Source organism: Oncorhynchus tshawytscha, linkage group LG16 (genome assembly GCF_018296145.1).
Source record: "Oncorhynchus tshawytscha isolate Ot180627B linkage group LG16, Otsh_v2.0, whole genome shotgun sequence".
NCBI lineage: Eukaryota > Metazoa > Chordata > Actinopteri > Salmoniformes > Salmonidae > Oncorhynchus > Oncorhynchus tshawytscha.
The window spans coordinates 245270-265950 of record NC_056444.1 but is presented as its reverse complement, the minus strand read 5'-3'; positions in this window follow the sequence as shown (position 1 = coordinate 265950).

Sequence of the window (20681 nt, the reverse complement as noted above, 5' to 3'; positions counted from 1 at the left end):
TTTGGTGTGTCTCCCAGGTGGCTTGTGGCAAACATTAAACAACACTTTTTATGGATATCTTTAAGAAATGACTTTCTTCTTGCCACTCTTCCATAAAGGCCAGATTTGTGCAATATACGACTGATTGTTTGCAGTGGTCTGATACTCCTTCCATTTCAATATTATCGCTTGCACAGTGCTCCTTGGGATGTTTAAAGCTTGGGAAATCTTTCTGTATCCAAATTCGGCTTTAAACTTCTTCACAACAGTATCTCGGACCTGCCTGGTGTGTTCCTTGTTCTTCATGATGCTCTCTGCGCTTTTAACGGACCTCTGAGACTATCACAGTGCAGGTGCATTTATACGGAGACTTGATTACACACAGGTGGATTGTATTTATCATCATTAGTCATTTAGGTCAACATTGGATCATTCAGAGATCCTCACTGAACTTCTGGAGAGAGTTTGCTGCACTGAAAGTAAAGGGGCTGAATAATTTTGCACGCCCAATTTTTCAGTTTTTGATTTGTTAAAAAAGTTTGAAATATCCAATAAATGCCGTTCCACTTCATGATTGTGTCCCACTTGTTGTTGATTCTTCACAAAAAAATACAGTTTTATATCTTTATGTTTGAAGCCTGAAATGTGGCAAAAGGTCGCAAAGTTCAAGGGGGCCGAATACTTTCGCAAGGCACTGTATATACTACAGAAGGTATATACTACAGAAGGTATATACTACAGATTGTATATACTACATAAGGTATATACTACAGATTGTATATACTACAAAAGCTATATACTACAGATTGTATATACTACAGATTGTAAATACTACAGAAGGTATAAACTACAGAAGGTATATACTACAGATTGTATATACTACAGAAGGTATATACTACAAAAGCTATATACTACAGATTGTATATACTACAGATTGTATATACTACAGAAGGTATATACTACAGAAGGTATATACTACAGATTGTATATACTACAGAAGGTATATACTACAGAAGGTATATACTACAGATTGTATATACTACGGATTGTATATACTACAGATTGTATATACTACAGAAGGTATATACTACAGAAGGTATATACTACAGATTGTATATACTACAGAAGGTATATACTACAGAAGGTATATACTACAAAAGGTATATCCTACAGATTCTATATACTACAGATTGTAAATACTACAAAAGGTATATACTACAGAAGGTATATACTACAGATTGTATATACTACAGAAGTTATATACTACAGAAGGTATATACTACAGATTGTATATACTACGGATTGTATATACTACAGATTGTATATACTACAGAAGGTATATACTACGGATTGTATATACTACGGATTGTATATACTACAGATTGTATATACTACAGAAGGTATATACTACAGATTGTATATACTAGAGATTGTATATACTACATAAGGTATATACTACAGAAGATATATACTACAGAATGTATATACTACAGAAGGTATATACTACAAAAGGTATATACTACAAAAGGTATATCCTACAGATTGTATATACTACATAAGGTATATACTACAGATTGTATATACTACAGAAGGTATATACTACAAAAGCTATATACTACAGATTGTATATACTACAGATTGTAAATACTACAGAAGGTATAAACTACAGAAGGTATATACTACAGATTGTATATACTACAGAAGGTATATACTACAAAAGCTATATACTACAGATTGTATATACTACAGATTGTATATACTACAGAAGGTATATACTACAGAAGGTATATACTACAGATTGTATATACTACAGAAGGTATATACTACAGAAGGTATATACTACAGATTGTATATACTACGGATTGTATATACTACAGATTGTATATACTACAGAAGGTATATACTACAGAAGGTATATACTACAGATTGTATATACTACAGAAGGTATATACTACAGAAGGTATATACTACAAAAGGTATATCCTACAGATTGTATATACTACAGATTGTAAATACTACAAAAGGTATATACTACAGAAGGTATATACTACAGATTGTATATACTACAGAAGGTATATACTACAGATTGTATATACTACAGAAGGTATATACTACAGAAGGTATATACTACAGATTGTATATACTACGGATTGTATATACTACAGATTGTATATACTACAGAAGGTATATACTACAGATGGTATATACTACAGATGGTATATACTACAGAAGGTATATACTACAGATTGTATATACTACAGAAGGTATATACTACAGATTGTATATACTACAGATTGTATATACTGCAGATTGTATATACTACAGATTGTAAATACTACAGATTGTATATACTACAGATTGTATATACTACAGAAGGTGAATACTACAGATTGTATATACTACAGAAGGTATATACTACAGATTGTATATACTACAGATTGTATATACTACAGAAGGTATATACTACAGATTGTATATACTACAGAAGGTATATACTACAGAAGGTATATACTACAGATTGTATATACTACAGATTGTTTATAGTACAGATTGTATATACTACAGATTGTAAATACTACAGAAGGTAAATACTACAGATTTTATATACTACAGATTGTATATACTACAGAAGGTAAATACTACAGATTGTATATACTACAGATTGTATATACTACAAAAGGTATATACTACAGATTGTATATCCTACAGAAGGTATATACTACAGATTGTATATACTACAGATTGTATATACTACAGAAGGTATATACTACAGAAGGTAAATACTTCAGATTGTATATACGACAGAAGGTATATACTACAGAAGGTATATACTACAGATTGTATATACTACAGAAGGTATATACTACAGAAGGTATATACTACAGATTGTATATACTACGGATTGTATATACTACAGAAGGTATATACTACAGATTGTATATACTACAGAAGGTATATACTACAGATTGTATATACTACAGATTGTATATACTACATAAGGTATATACTACAGAAGGTATATACTACAGATTGTATATACTACAGAAGGTATATACTACAGAAGGTATATACTACAAAAGGTATATCCTACAGATTGTATATACTACAGATTCTAAATACTACAAAAGGTATATACTACAGAAGGTATATACTACAGATTGTATAAAATACAGAAGGTATATACTACAAAAGCTATATACTACAGATTGTATATACTACAGATTGTATATACTACAGAAGGTATATACTACAGAAGGTATATACTACAGAAGGTATATACTACAGATTGTATATACTACGGATTGTATATACTACAGATTGTATATACTACAGAAGGTATATACTACAGATTGTATATACTACAGAAGGTATATACTACAGATTGTATATACTACGGATTGTATATACTACAGAAGGTAAATACTACAGATTGTATATACTACAGATTGTATATACTACAGAAGGTATATACTACAGATTGTATATACTACAGAAGGTATATACTACAGAAGGTATATACTACAGATTGTATATACTACGGATTGTATATACTACAGATTGTATATACTACAGAAGGTAAATACTACAGATTGTATATACTACAGAAGGTATATACTACAGGTTGTATATACTACAGAAGGTATATACTACAGATTGTATATACTACAGATTGTATATACTACAGATTGTATATACTACAGAAAGGATATATATATACTGAACAAAAAGAGAAACGCAACATGCAACAACTTCAAATGTTACAGTTCATAGGAAATCAGTCAATTGAATTCTTTTTATTTTTTTATCTATGGATTTCACATGACTGGGCAGTGGCGCAGCCATGGGTGGGCCTGGGAGGGCATAGGCCCACCCACTTGGTTGCCAGGTCCACCCACTGTGGAGCCAGGCCCAGCCAATCAGAATGAGTTTCCCAACAAAAGGGCTTTATTACAGACAGAAATACTCCTCAGTTTCGTCATCTGTCCAGGTGGCTGGTCTCAGACGATCCAGCAGGTGAAGAAGCCGGATGTGGAGGTCCTGGGCTGGTGTGGTTACACGTGGTCTGCGGTTGTGAGGCTGGTTGGATGTTCTGCCAATTTTTATAAAAATGACGTTTATAGTAGAGAAATTAACATTACGTTGTCTGGCAACAGCTCTGTTGGACATTCCTGCAGTCAGCATGCCTGCACATACCTGCAATCAAAACTGTACATTTTAGAGTGGCCTTGTCTTGTCCCCGCACAAGGTGCACCTGTGTAATGATCAGTTTCATCCGTTTATTGATATGCCACACTTGTCAGGTGGATGGATTATCTTGGTAAAGGACAAATGCTCACTAGCAGGGATGTAAATCAATTTCTGCACAACATTTTAGAAATAAGCTTTTTGTACATATGGAACATGATTATCGGTATCTACACATCACAGAACACCATGTGGTTTCCTTACTCCTATATAATGTGTACATACTCCACTATCTTTTACTATCCTGTTAGCCAGCAGCATAAGGAACTGATTACCATGATGTTGGCTTCGTGATGTGTGTGTGTTCTTCCTCTGTTTAGATTCAGCTGGCGATCATGTAAATGGGCTGAGGCAGGCGTCAGCGCCACTAAATGAGTTAAACCACCTAAATACATAAACCTTCGCTGCCGCCCTCTCCTCTCCTCTCCCCTCGCTGCCTCCCTCTCCTCTCCTCTCCCCTCGCTGCCTCCCTCTCCTCTCCTCTCCCCTCGCTGCCTCCCTCTCCTCTCCTCTCCCCTCGCTGCCTCCCTCTCCTCTCCTCTCCTCTTCCCTCGCTGCCTCCCTCTCCTCTCCTCTCCCCTCGCTGCCTCCCTCTCCTCTCCTCTCCCCTCGCTGCCTCCCTCTCCTCTCCTCTCCCCTCGCTGCCTCCCTCTCCTCTCCTCTCCCCTCGCTGCCTCCCTCTCCTCTCCTCTCCCCTCGCTGCCTCCCTCTCCTCTCCTCTCCCCTCGCTGCCTCCCTCTCCTCTCCTCTCCCCTCGCTGCCTCCCTCTCCTCTCCTCTCCCCTCGCTGCCTCCCCTCCTCCTCTCCTCCCCTCGCTGCCTCCCTCTCCTTTCCCCTCCCCTCGCTGCCTCCCTCTCCCTCTCCTCTCCCCTTGCTGCCTCCCTCTCCTCCCCCTCGCTGCCTCCCTCCCCTCTCCCTTCGCTGCCTCCCTCTTCTCTCCTCTCCCCTCGCTGCCTCCCTCTCCTCTCCTCTCCCCTCGCTGCCTCCCTCTCCTCTCCCCTCGCTGCCTCCCTCTCCTCTCCCCTCACTGCCTCCCTCTCCTCTCCCCTCACTGCCTCCCTCTTCTCTCCCCTCGCTGCCTCCCTCTCCTCTCCTCTCCCCTCGCTACCTCCCTCTCCTCTCCTCTCCCCTCGCTGCCTCCCTCTTCTCTCCTCTCCCCTCGCTGCCGCCCTCTCCTCTCCCCTCGCTACCTCCCTCTCCTCTCCCCTCGCTGCCTCCCTCTCCTCTCCCCTCACTGCCTCCCTCTCCTCTCCTCTCCCCTTGCTACCTCCCTCTCCTCTCCGCTCGCTGCCTCCCTCTCCTCTCCCCTCGCTGCCTCCCTCTCCTCCCCCCCCTCGCTGCCTCCCTCCCTCTCCCTTCGCTGCCTCCCTCTTCTCTCCTCTCCCCTCGCTGCCTCCCTCTCCTCTCCTCCCCCTCGCTGCCTCCCTCTCCTCTCCCCTCACTGCCTCCCTCTCCTCTCCCCTCGCTACCTCCCTCTCCTCTCCCCTCACTGCCTCCCTCTTCCCCTCGCTAGCTCCCTCTCCTCTCCCCTCACTGCCTCCCTCTCCTCTCCCCTCGCTACCTCCCTCTCCTCTCCGCTCACTGCCTCCCTCTCCTCTCCCCTCGCTGCCGCCCTCTCCTCTCCCCTCGCTACCTCCCTCTCCTCTCCCCTCGCTGCCTCCCTCTCCTCTCCCCTCACTGCCTCCCTCTCCTCTCCTCTCCCCTCGCTACCTCCCTCTCCTCTCCTCTCCCCTCGCTGCCTCCCTCTCCTGTCCTCTTCCCTCGCTGCCTCCCTCTCCTCTCCTCTCCTCTCCCCTCGCTGCCTCCCTCTCCTCTCCTCTACCCTCGCTGCCTCCCTCTCCTCTCCTCTCCTCTTCCCTCGCTGCCACCCTCCCTCTCCTCTCCCCTCGCTGCCTCCCTCTCCTCTCCTCTCACTGCCTCCCTCTCCTCTCCCCTCGCTGCCTCCCTCTTCTCTCCTCTCTCCCCTCGCTGCCTCCCTCTTCTCTCCTCTCCCCTTGCTGCCTCCCTCTTCTCTCCTCTCCCCTCACTGCCTCCCTCTCCTCTCCCCTCGCTGCCTCCCTCTCCTCTCCCCTCGCTGCCTCCCTCTCCTCTTCCCTCGCTGCCTCCCTCTCCTCTCCCCTCGCTACCTCCCTCTCCCTCCTCTCTCCCCTCGCTGCCTCCCTCTCCTGTCCTCTTCCCTCACTGCCTCCCTCTCCTCTCCCCTCGCTGCCTCCCTCTCCTCTCCTCTCCTCTACCCTCGCTGCCTCCCTCTCCTCTCCTCTCCTCTTCCCTCGCTGCCTCCCTCCCTCTCCTCTCCTCTCCCCTCGCTGCCTCCCTCTCCTCTCCTCTCACTGCCTCCCTCTCCTCTCCCCTCGCTGCCTCCCTCTTCTCTCCTCTCCCCTCGCTGCCTCCCTCTCCTCTCCCCTCGCTGCCTCCCTCTTCTCTCCTCTCCCCTTGCTGCCTCCCTCTTCTCTCCTCTCCCCTCACTGCCTCCCTCTCCTCTCCCCTCGCTGCCTCCATCTCCTCTCCCCTCGCTGCCTCCCTCTCCTCTCCCCTCCCTCTCTACCTCCCTCTCCTCTCCTCTCCCCTCGCTGCCTCCCTCTCCTCTCCCCTCGCTGCCTCCCTCTCCTCTCCTCTTCCCTCGCTGCCTCCCTCTCCTCTTCCCTCGCTGCCTCCCTCTCCTCTCCTCTTCCCTCGCTGCCTCCCTCTCCTCTCCTCTTCCCTCGCTGCCTCCCTCCCTCTCCTCTCCTCTCCCCTCGCTGCCTCCCTCCCCTCTCCTCTCCTCTCCCCTCGCTGCCTCCCTCTCCTCTCCTCTCCTCTCCTCTCACTGCCTCCCTCTCCTCTCCCCTCGCTGCCTCCCTCACATCTCCCCTCTCTGCCTCCCTCTCCTCTCCCCTCATTGCCTCGCTCTCCTCTTCCCTCGCTGCCTCCCTCTCCTCTCCTCTTCCCTCGCTGCCTCCCTCTCCTCTTCCCTCGCTGCCTCCCTCCCTCTCCTCTCCCCTCGCTGCCTCCCTCCCTCTCCTCTCCTCTCCCCTCGCTGCCTCCCTCGCCTCTCCTCTCCCCTCGCTGCCTCCCTCTCCTCTCCCCTCGCTGCCTCCCTCACCTCTCCCCTCGCTGCCTCCCTCTCCTCTCCCCTCACTGCCTCGCTCTCCTCTCCCCTCGCTGCCTCCTTCTCCTCGCCTCTTCCCTCGCTGTCTCCCTCTCCTCTCCTCTTCCCTCGCTGCCTCCCTCCCTCTCCTCTCCTCTCCCCTCGCTGCCTCCCTCTCCTCTCCTCTTCCCTCGCTGCCTCCCTCCCTCTCCTCTCCTCTCCCCTCGCTGCCTCCCTCTCCTCTCCTCTCCTCTCACTGCCTCCCTCTCCTCTCCCCTCGCTGCCTCCCTCTCCTCTCCCCTCGCTGCCTCCCTCACCTCTCCCCTCCCTGCCTCCTTCTCCTCTCCTCTCCTCTCACTGCCTCCCTCTCCTCTCCCCTCGCTGCCTCCCTCACCTCTCCCCTCCCTGCCTCCCTCTCCTCTCCCCTCCTCTCCTCTCACTGCCTCGCTCTCCTCTCCCCTCGCTGCCGCCCTCTCCTCTCCTCTCCCCTCGCTACATCCCTCTCCTCTCCTCTACCCTCGCTGCCTCCCTCTCCTCTCCTCTACCCTCGCTGCCTCCCTCTCCTCCTCCCCCCACTGCCTCCCCCCCCTCTCCTCCCCTCACTGCATCTCCTCTCTTCTCCCTCCATGCTGCCTCCCATCTCCTTTCCTCCCCCTCCTCCACCCTCCCCCTCATTTCCGCTCCCTCTCCTCTCTCTCTCCCGTCCATGCTCAGTGATAGGTATTCGTCTACAGAGGTGAAACTCATTTAATAAAGCAATATAATCAGTCTCAGTATTATTCTCCAAATTTTCATATCAATATAATAATGATGAAAAGGCTTGAGGAGCTCCAAGGTGATTTTGTGTATAGTGGTAATAAAGAAATCATTTTTTTAGGATATGTCCACCAGGTGGCGTACGAAACATTTTAGTCAATGTATTTACAAAGTATTTTTTACACCAAGTGCTGTACAGAAACAAGCAGCAATACAGACGTGGAAGCACGGTATCTAGGAAAGACTCCCTAGAAAGGACGGAGCCTTTGAAGAAACATAGAGAGGAACCAGGTTCTGAGGGGTGACCAGTCCTCTACTGGCTGTACTGGGTAGAGAGGAACCAGGCTCTGAGGGGTGGTCAGTCCTCTACTGGCTGTACTGGGTAGAGAGGAACCAGGCTCTGAGGGGTGACCAGTCCTCTACTGGCTGTACTGGTTAGAGAGGATCCAGGCTCTGAGGGGTGACCAGTCCTCTACTGGCTGTACTGGGTAGAGAGGAACCAGGCTCTGAGGGTGGTCAGTCCTCTACTGGCTGTACTGGGTAGAGAGGAACCAGGCTCTGAGGGTGGTCAGTCCTCTACTGGCTGTACTCGGTAGAGAGGAACCAGGCTCTGAGGGGTGACCAGTCCTCTACTGGCTGTACTGGGTAGAGAGGAACCAGGCTCTGAGGGTGGTCAGTCCTCTACTGGCTGTACTGGGTAGAGAGGAACCAGGCTCTGAGGGGTGGTCAGTCCTCTACTGGCTGTACTGGGTAGAGAGGAACCAGGCTCTGAGGGGTGACCAGTCCTCTACTGACTGTACTGGGTAGAGAGGAACCAGGCTCTGAGGGGTGACCAGTCCTCTACTGGCTGTACTGGGTAGAGAGGTACCAGGCTCTGAGGAGTGACCAGTCCTCTACTGGCTGTACTGAGTAGAGAGGAACCAGGCTCTGAGGGGTGACCAGTCCTCTACTGGCTGTACTGGGTAGAGAGGAACCAGGCTCTGAGGGGTGACCAGTCCTCTACTGGCTGTACTGGGTAGAGAGGAACCAGGCTCTGGGGGTGGTCAGTCCTCTACTGGCTGTACTGAGTAGAGAGGAACCAGGTTCTGAGGGGTGACCAGTCCTCTTCTGGCTGCAATGGGTAGAGAGGAACCAGGCTCTGAGGGGTGACCAGTCCTCTACTGGCTGTACTGGGTAGAGAGGAACCAGGCTCTGAGGGGTGACCAGTCCTCTACTGGCTGTACTGGGTAGAGAGGAACCAGGTTCTGAGGGGTGACCAGTCCTCTACTGGCTGTACTGGGTAGAGAGGAACCAGGCTCTGAGGGTGGTCAGTCCTCTACTGGCTGTACTGGGTAGAGAGGAACCAGGCTCTGAGGGTGGTCAGTCTTCTACTGGCTGTACTGGGTAGAGAGGAACCAGGCTCTGAGGGGTGACCAGTCCTCTACTGGCTGTACTGGGTAGAGAGGAACCAGGCTCTGAGGGGTGACCAGTCCTCTACTGGCTGTACTGGGTAGAGAGGAACCAGGTTCTGAGGGGTGACCAGTCCTCTACTGGCTGTACTGGGTAGAGAGGAACCAGGCTCTGAGGGTGGTCAGTCCTCTACTGGCTGTACTGGGTAGAGAGGAACCAGGCTCTGAGGGTGGTCAGTCCTCTACTGGCTGTACTGGGTAGAGAGGAACCAGGTTCTGAGGGGTGACCAGTCCTCTACTGGCTGTACTAGGTAGAGAGGAACCAGGCTCTGAGGGGTGACCAGTCCTCTACTGGCTGTACTGGGTAGAGAGGAACCAGGCTCTGAGGGGTGACCAGTCCTCTACTGGCTGCACTGGGTAGAGAGGAACCAGGCTCTGAGGGGTGACCAGTCCTCTACTGGCTGTACTGGTTAGAGAGGATCCAGGCTCTGAGGGGTGACCAGTCCTCTACTGGCTGTACTGGGTAGAGAGGAACCAGGCTCTGAGGGGTGACCAGTCCTCTACTGGCTGTACTGGGTAGAGAGGAACCAGGCTCTGAGGGGTGGCCAGTCCTCTACTGGCTGTACTGGTTAGAGAGGAACCAGGCTCTGAGGGGTGACCAGTCCTCTACTGGCTATACTGGGTAGAGAGGAACCAGGCTCTGAGGGGTGACCAGTCCTCTACTGGCTGTACTGAGTAGAGAGGAACCAGGCTCTGAGGGTGGTCAGTCCTCTACTGACTGTACTGGGTAGAGAGGAACCAGGCTCTGAGGTGTGACCAGTCCTCTTCTGGCTGTACTGGGTAGAGAGGAACCAGGCTCTGAGGGGTGGCCAGTCCTCTACTGGCTGTACTGGTTAGAGAGGAACCAGGCTCTGAGGTGTGACCAGTCCTCTACTGGCTGTACTGGGTAGAGAGGAACCAGGTTCTGAGGGGTGACCAGTCCTCTACTGGCTGTACTGGGTAGAGAGGAACCAGGTTCTGAGGGGTGACCAGTCCTCTACTGGCTGTACTGGGTAGAGAGGAACCAGGCTCTGAGGGGTGACCAGTCCTCTACTGGCTGTACTGGGTAGAGAGGAACCAGGCTCTGAGGGGTGACCAGTCCTCTACTGGCTGTACTGGGTAGAGAGGAACCAGGTTCTGAGGGGTGACCAGTCCTCTACTGGCTGTACTCGGTAGAGAGGAACCAGGTTCTGAGGTGTGACCAGTCCTCTACTGGCTGTACTGGGTAGAGAGGAACCAGGCTCTGAGGGGTGACCAGTCCTCTACTGGCTGTACTGGGTAGAGAGGAACCAGGCTCTGAGGGGTGACCAGTCCTCTACTGGCTGTACTGGGTAGAGAGGAACCAGGCTCTGAGGGGTGACCAGTCCTCTACTGGCTGTACTGGGTAGAGAGGAACCAGGTTCTGAGGGGTGACCAGTCCTCTACTGGCTGTACTGGGTAGAGAGGAACCAGGCTCTGAGGGGTGGTCAGTCCTCTACTGGCTGTACTGGGTAGAGAGGAACCAGGCTCTGAGGGGTGACCAGTCCTCTACTGGCTGCACTGGGTAGAGAGGAACCAGGCTCTGAGGGGTGACCAGTCCTCTACTGGCTGTACTGGTTAGAGAGGAACCAGGCTCTGAGGGGTGACCAGTCCTCTACTGGCTGTACTGGGTAGAGAGGAACCAGGCTCTGAGGGGTGACCAGTCCTCTACTGGCTGCACTGGGTAGAGAGGAACCAGGTTCTGAGGGGTGACCAGTCCTCTACTGGCTGTATTGGTTAGAGAGGATCCAGGCTCTGAGGGGTGACCAGTCCTCTACTGGCTGTACTGGTTAGAGAGGAACCAGGCTCTGAGGGGTGACCAGTCCTCTACTGGCTGTACTGGGTAGAGAGGAACCAGGCTCTGAGGGGTGACCAGTCCTCTACTGGCTGTACTGGGTAGAGAGGAACCAGGCTCTGAGGGGTGACCAGTCCTCTACTGGCTGTACTGGGTAGAGAGGAACCAGGCTCTGAGGGGTGGCCAGTCCTCTACTGGCTGTACTGGGTAGAGAGGAACCAGGCTCTGAGGGTGGTCAGTCCTCTACTGGCTGTACTGGGTAGAGAGGAACCAGGCTCTGAGGGTGGTCAGTCCTCTACTGGCTGTACTGGGTAGAGAGGAACCAGGCTCTGAGGGGTGGCCAGTCCTCTACTGGATGTACTGGGTAGAGAGGAACCAGGCTCTGAGGGGTGACCAGTCCTCTACTGGCTGTACTGAGTAGTCCTCTACTGGCTGTACTGAGTAGAGAGGAACCAGGCTCTGAGGGTGGTCAGCCCTCTACTGACTGTACTGGGTAGAGAGGAACCAGGCTCTGAGGTGTGACCAGTCCTCTTCTGGCTGTACTGGGTAGAGAGGAACCAGGCTCTGAGGGGTGACCAGTCCTCTACTGGCTGTACTGGGTAGAGAGGAACCAGGCTCTGAGGGGTGACCAGTCCTCTACTGGCTGTACTGGGTAGAGAGGAACCAGGCTCTGAGGGGTGACCAGTCCTCTACTGGCTGTACTGGGTAGAGAGGAACCAGGCTCTGAGGGTGGTCAGTCCTCTACTGACTGTACTGGGTAGAGAGGAACCAGGCTCTGAGGTGTGACCAGTCGTCTTCTGGCTGTACTGGGTAGAGAGGAACCAGGCTCTGAGGGGTGACCAGTCCTCTACTGGCTGTACTGGTTAGAGAGGAACCAGGCTCTGAGGGGTGGCCAGTCCTCTACTGGCTGTACTGGGTAGAGAGGAACCAGGCTCTGAGGGGTGACCAGTCCTCTACTGGCTGTACTGGGTAGAGAGGAACCAGGCTCTGAGGGGTGACCAGTCCTCTACTGGCTGTACTGGGTACCCTTCTACCATTCTAGTTCAGTACATTCATTCTACCATTCTAGTTCAGTACATTCTACCATTCTAGTTCAGTCCATTCTACCATTCTAGTTCAGTCCATTCTACCATTCTAGTTCAGTGCATTCTACCACTCTAGTTCAGTACATTCTACCACTCTAGTTCAGTACATTCTACCATTCTAGTTCAGTACATTCTACCATTCTAGTTCAGTACATTCTACCATTCTAGTTCAGTGCATTCTAGTTCAGTCCATTCAACTATTCTAGTTCAGTACATTCTACCATTCTAGTTCATAACATTCTACCATTCTAGTTTAGTACATTCTACCATTCTAGTTCAGTACATTCTACCATTCTAGTTCAGTACATTCTACCATTCTAGTTCATAACATTCTACCATTCTGGTTTAGTACATTCTACCATTCTAGTTCAGTACATTCTACCATTCTATTTCAGTACATTCTACCACTCTAGTTCAGTACATTCTACCATTCTAGTTCAGTACATTCTACCATTCTAGTTCAGTACATTCTACCATTCTAGTTCAGTACATTCTACCACTCTAGTTCAGTACATTCTACCATTCTAGTTTAGTACATTCTACCATTCTAGTTTTGTACATTACTCTATTCTAGTTCAGTACGTTCTACCATTCTAGTTTAGTACATTCTACCATTCTAGTTTAGTACATTCTACCATTCTAGTTTTGTACATTACTCTATTCTAGTTCAGTACATTGTTAAGGTGGTTGGACACTTTATTCAGTCAGTAGATGGGTAGAAACATTGGCAAGGTTGGAAGCAGGATCCCTGTTCTCTAGAAACAGTTGGAAGGTTGGAAGCAGGATCCCTGTTCTCTAGAAACAGTGGGAAGGTTGGAAGCAGGATCCCTGTTCTCTAGAAACAGTGGGAAGGTTGGAAGCAGGATAACCCTGTTCTCAGTTGGATGTGTTACCGCTACAAGGCTCTGCACAGGAAATGGTCATGTTAATCAGTAGCTAACTAAATCATAGACTGCAGTCTGCTTTTCCATATACTGCTTTCAAGGTAAGGACTAGGGTTGCACATCTTGGGGAATATTCAGAGGGGGAAACTTTCCTTGGGAATTAAGGGAATTAAAAGGGAATAGATGGGAATTAACAGAAATATATGCAAATGTTTTTTGCATTGGATATATTTACCATATCATATGGAGACAGAAACATAAACATTTGACTTTATAATAAGTATACATAATTGCAAATGATGAAACCCTTCCAATAAAAATAAAAAACAACAATTTAGTTACGAATTGAACTTTAATGAAATGAGTTGACTCTTCACATGGGAGGATTTCACTGAACAACAAAAGAAAGGGAATATTAAATGATCCCCAATGATCCATCGAATCTCCCAAAAATAATTTCAACATGCATCTGTAAAATGATATTCTAGAAACTAAAGCGTTGCTTGTCTCCCTCTCAGGCTTCCGTGTCTTCTCCCTGGACCTCAATGTCCACCTCTTGAACATCAGACTCTGAGGTCTCATCTTCACTGTCACTTTCCAACCTTGTTGAGGATAACTCATTGTCAGGCTCAAAAAGCCTCAAATTTGCCCAGATGGCCACCAATTTTTCAACCCTTGTATTGGTCAGCCTGTTGCGTGCTTTGGTGTGTGTGTTCCCAAACAAGGACCAGTTGCACTCTGATGCGACTGATGTTGGTGGGATTTGGAGGATGATAGAGGCAACAAGGGAAAGAGCCTCAGATCCACAAAGTCCCTTCCACCAGGTGGCTGATGAGATATGTTGGCACGACTGCCATATTACATCTCCATCCCAAAGCCCATGCTTGGAAGTGTACTTCGCCAGACTGCCAAGAACCTTGACCTCATCCAGGCCAAGGTGGCGAGACACGGTAGTGATGACACCATAGGCCTTGTTGATCTCTGCACCAGACAGGATGCTCTTGCCAGCATGCTGGGGGTCCAACATGTACGCTGCAGTGTGTATGAGCCTCAAGCAGAAGTCTTCACGCTTATTGATGTATTTCAGACCTGCAGTTTCCTCTGCTTGGAGCAACAGTGAAGTGGGCAGTACGGATTTCTTCTCTTACATCCTCAAGCAGAGTCTGAACATCAGACAGGATGGCATTGTCTCCCTCAATCCGTGCAATGGCTACTGCTATAGGTTTCAGGAGTTTCAGGCTGCTTACCACTCACCCAAAATGCATCATCCAGGAGGATCCTTTTGATGGGGCTGTCCATATCGGCAGACTGTGATATTGTCACAACCTGATCTGTTTCACCTGTCTTTGTGTTGTCTACACCCCCCTCCAGGTGTCGCCCATCTTCCCCATTATCCCCTGTGTATTTATACCTGTGTCATCAGTTTGTCTGTTGTCAGTTCATCTTGTTTGTCAAGTCAACCAGTGTTTTTCTCAGCTCCTGCTTTTCCCCAATCTCTCTTTTTCCTCTCTCTCCTGGTATTGACCCTTGCCTGTCCTGACTCTGAGCTCTCCTGCCTGACCACTCTGCCTGTCCCTGAGCCTGCCTGCCGACCTGTACCATTGCCCCACCTCTGGTTTACTGACCTGTCTATTGCCTGCCGCTTTTGGATTATTAAACCATTGTTAATTCGACGATGTCTGCATAGTACGAACTGGCCATTACTGACCCAGCAGACCCGGGCCAGCTGCCCAAGCCATCTCCTCCCAAGGAGCCTCCATTGGTAGGCATGAGGAATTGCTTTGTCTTATGGAGGGGGTACAAACGTTGGTTGACCGGGCGTTGGACATGTTGCTGGAATGTTGCTTGCAATTCCGTGGGTTATCTGGAGGGCAGCCTGCCAAGGTGGTAACCCCACCGCCCCTCAGTAACTCGCTGGTTAGCAGCGCCGCCCCATCGGCCACTCCACCTCCCGGGAGCCTCGTTTACCTCCCCCAGGAACACTTTAATGGAGAGCCGAGCACCTTTCGGGCGTTTTTTGCTTAGTGTGGCCTCATTTTCGAGCTTCAGCCCTCGTCCTAACCCCTCGGAACGCTCCAAGATAGCTTCCCTCATCACGCTGGGTATGGGAACAACAGCTGGCCATGTGCATGAGCCTGGCCTCCTCCCTGTCTGCACTCACCTCTACCAGGGTTCCGTTCACGTGGTCGGGAGCTTCTCACGGTGAAGATGGCGTTGGAGGAATGGAGGCATTCCTCCAACGCCATCCGTTCATTGTGTGGACCGTCCACAAAAACCTGGAGTATCTCCGCACCGCCAAGCGTATGAACTCCAGAGATGGGCCCTGCTGTTTACCCGGTTCAACTTTTCCCTCTCCTACCAGCCGGGGTCCAAGAACCTCAAGCTGAATGACCTGTCTCGCCGCTATAACCCCACGGTTAACACCCCGGAACCCGAGACCATCCTTCCCACCTTGTGCCTGGCAACGGCACTCAGCTGGGGAATAGTGAAACAAGTCCGGGAGTCACAGCGGCCCCAGCCGAACCTTAGGGGGGGTCCAGATACCAGATGTTCGTGACTGACGCTGTCCGCTCTGCGGTCCTGGAGTATGTCCGCAACACCCTTCCATGCTCAACCACAGGTCTCAACTGTAGGTCTGCCTGCTGTCAGTCACCACACTACCCTGCTACAACATACTGTCTGTCTGCTGTCAGTCATCACACTACCCTGCTACAACATACTGTCTGTCTGCTGTCAGTCACCACACTACCCTGCTACAACATACTGTCTGTCTGCTGTCAGTCACCACACTATCCTGCTACAACATACTGTCTGCCTGCTGTCAGTCACCACACTACCCTGCTACAACATACTGTCTGTCTGCTGTCAGTCACCACACTACCCTGCTACAACATACTGTCTGTCTGCTGTCAGTCACCACACTATCCTGCTACAACATACTGTCTGTCTGCTGTCAGTCACCACACTACCCTGCTACAACATACTGTCTGTCTGCTGTCAGTCACCACACTACCCTGCTACAACATACTGTCTGTCTGCTGTCAGTCACCACACTATCCTGCTACAACATACTGTCTGTCTGCTGTCAGTCACCACACTACCCTGCTACAACATACTGTCTGTCTGCTGTCAGTCACCACACTACCCTGCTACAACATACTGTCTGTCTGCTGTCAGTCACCACACTACCCTGCTACAACATACTGTCTGTCTGCTGTCAGTCACCACACTACCCTGCTACAACATACTGTCTGTCTGTCTGCTGTCAGTCACCACACTACCCTGCTACAACATACTGTCTGTCTGCTGTCAGTCACCACACTACCCTGCTACAACATACTGTCTGTCTGCTGTCAGTCACCACACTACCCTGCTACAACATACTGTCTATCAGTCACCACACTACCCTGCTACAACATACTGTCTGTCTGCTGTCACCACATTACCCTGCTACAACATGCTGTCTGTCTGCTGTCAGTCACCACACTACCCTGCTACAACATACTGTCTGCCTGTCTGCTGTCAGCCACCACACTACCCTGCTACAACATACTGTCTGTCTGCTGTCACCACATTACCCTGCTACAACATGCTGTCTGTCTGCTGTCATTCACCACACTACCCTGCTACAACATACTGTCTGCTTTCAGTTACCACACTACCCTGCTACAACATACTGTCTGTCTGCTGTCAGTGACCACACCACCCTGCTACAACATACTGTCTGTCTGCTGTCAGTCACCACACTACCCTGCTACAACATACTGTCTGTCAGTCACCACACTACCCTGCTACAACATACTGTCTGTCTGCTGTCAGTCACCACACTACCCTGCTACAACATACTGTCTGTATGCTGTCAGTCACCACACCACCCTGCTACAACATACTGTCTGTCTGCTGTCAGTCACCACACTACCCTGCTACAACATACTGTCTGTCTGCTGTCAGTCACCACACTATCCTGCTACACCATACTGTCTGTCTGTTTGCTGTCAGCCACCACACTACCCTGCTACAACATACTGTCTGCTGTCAGTCACCACACCACCCTGCTACAACAGACTGTCTGTCTGTCTGCTGTCAGTCACCACACTAACCTGCTACAACATACTGTCTGTCTGCTGTCAGTCACCACACCACCCTGCTACAACATACTGTCTGTCTGCTGTCAGTCACCACACCACCCTGCTACAACATACTGTCTGTCTGCTGTCAGTCACCACACTACCCTGCTACAACATACTGTCTGTCTGCTGTCAGTCACCACACTACCCTGCTACAACATACTGTCTGTCAGTCACCACACTACCCTGCTACAACATACTGTCTGTCAGTCACCACACCACCCTGCTACAACATACTGTCTGTCAGTCACCACACTACCCTGCTACAACATACTGTCTGTCTGCTGTCAGTCACCACACTACCCTGCTACAACATACTGTCTGTCAGTCACCACACCACCCTGCTACAACATACTGTCTGTCAGTCACCACATCACCCTGCTACAACATACTGTCTGTCAGTCACCACACCACCCTGCTACAACATACTGTCTGTCAGTCACCACACTACCCTGCTACAACATACTGTCTGTCTGCTGTCAGTCACCACACTACCCTGCTACAACATACTGTCTGTCAGTCACCACACCACCCTGCTACAACATACTGTCTGTCAGTCACCACACCACCCTGCTACAACATACTGTCTGTCAGTCACCACATCACCCTGCTACAACATACTGTCTGTCAGTCACCACATCACCCTGCTACAACATACTGTCTGTCAGTCACCACACCACCCTGCTACAACATACTGTCTGTCAGTCACCACACCACCCTGCTACAACATACTGTCTGTCAGTCACCACATCACCCTGCTACAACATACTGTCTGTCAGTCACCACATCACCCTGCTACAACATACTGTCTGTCTGTCACCACACCACCCTGCTACAACATACTGTCTGTCTGTCACCACATCACCCTGCTACAACATACTGTCTGTCTGTCACCACATCACCCTGCTACAACATACTGTCTGTCAGTCACCACATCACCCTGCTACAACATACTGTCTGTCAGTCACCACACCACCCTGCTACAACATACTGTCTGTCTGTCACCACACCACCCTGCTACAACATACTGTCTGCCTGTCACCACATCACCCTGCTACAACATACTGTCTGTCAGTCACCACATCACCCTGCTACAACATACTGTCTGTCAGTCACCACACCACCCTGCTACAACATACTGTCTGTCAGTCACCACACCACCCTGCTACAACATACTGTCTGTCAGTCACCACATCACCCTGCTACAACATACTGTCTGTCAGTCACCACATCACCCTGCTACAACATACTGTCTGTCTGTCACCACACCACCCTGCTACAACATACTGTCTGTCAGTCACCACATCACCCTGCTACAACATACTGTCTGTCAGTCACCACATCACCCTGCTACAACATACTGTCTGTCAGTCACCACATCACCCTGCTACAACATACTGTCTGTCAGTCACCACACTACCCTGCTACAACATACTGTCTGTCTGCTGTCAGTCACCACACCACCCTGCTACAACATACTGTCTGTCTGTCACCACACCACCCTGCTACAACATACTGTCTGTCTGTCACCACACACCCTGCTACAACATACTGTCTGTCTGCTGTCAGTCACCACACCACCCTGCTACAACATACTGTCTGTCTGTCACCACACCACCCTGCTACAACATACTGTCTGTCTGTCACCACACTACCCTGCTACAACATACTGTCTGTCTGCTGTCAGTCACCACACTACCCTGCTACAACATACTGTCTGTCAGTCACCACATCACCCTGCTACAACATACTGTCTGTCAGTCACCACATCACCCTGCTACAACATACTGTCTGTCAGTCACCACATCACCCTGCTACAACATACTGTCTGTCTGTCACCACACACCCTGCTACAACATACTGTCTGTCTGCTGTCAGTCACCACATCACCCTGCTACAACATACTGTCTGTCAGTCACCACATCACCCTGCTACAACATACTGTCTGTCAGTCACCACATCACCCTGCTACAACATACTGTCTGTCAGTCACCACATCACCCTGCTACAACATACTGTCTGTCAGTCACCACATCACCCTGCTACAACATACTGTCTGTCAGTCACCACATCACCCTGCTACAACATACTGTCTGTCAGTCACCACACCACCCTGCTACAACATACTGTCTGTCTGCTGTCAGTCACCACACTACCCTGCTACAACATACTGTCTGTCAGTCACCACACCACCCTGCTACAACATACTGTCTGTCTGCTGCGTTTTTGTTGTCATTGGAACGGGAGTAAGAGCAACATGACTTTGTTGACAACATTGTACATAAAACAGGCTATCATGCTACTCTTTTTACAGTTTTACAAACTCGGCAGAGAACGCTCTCTCCATTCAGCTCCACTCTAACCTTGATGGGCGTTTCTTTGAAACATGCATCCAATCCCATTTAGCCCTTACATAACTAGACCAATCATATGCTTCAATGTGCCGCGAGTCACAGTGCAGTGGCAAGACGGGACAATGACAGAGGTTCCGCTTGTGATGTTACATTGGTGGCGCAGATTCTCCAATTTCAAAACGATTTTGAGCACGGTTGAAAAGTTAACGCACTGACTATGCAATGGACTAATTAGAACAAAAAATGCAGTACTTTTGAATGCGTGAGATAAGAGGTGTGACTTGAGAGCATGAGAAGAGGGTCAAATGAGCGTGTCTCACGGCCAATGCGTGAGAGTTGGTAGCTCTGTGCCAATAGGATGAATTCTACCATGGCTCATATAGCGAGGATTGCTACAATACATTGCAGTGGCGTGACTTCAAGGAAAGGTTCACCTATTTTGATAGTTTATATTCTTTTTGTGCTTCGCTGAGTGATTGTTCTATCGATTCCCTGGGTCATTTCATGTTTTCATGTTTATCTGGGTTATTAGCATTCAAGCTGGCAGAAATACGGTCTGTAGGACTTACTACTGTGGTAAATTCTCTCTCAGAATGACGTAGTACTGTGGTAAAGTCTCTCTCAGTAGGACGTAGTACTGTGGTAAAGTCTCTCTCAGTATGATGTAGTACTGTGGTAAAGTCTCTCTCTCAGTAGGACGTAGTACTGTGGTAAAGTCTCTCTCAGTATGACGTAGTACTGTGGTAAAGTCTCTCTCAGTAGTACTGTGGTAAAATCTCTCTCAGTATGACGTAGTACTGTGGTAAAGTCTCTCTCAGTATGACGTAGTACTGTGGTAAAGTCTCTCTCAGTAGTACTGTGGTAAAGTCTCTCTCAGTATGACGTAGTACTGTGGTAAAGTCTCTCTCAGTATGACGTAGTACTGTGGTAAAGTCTCTCTCAGT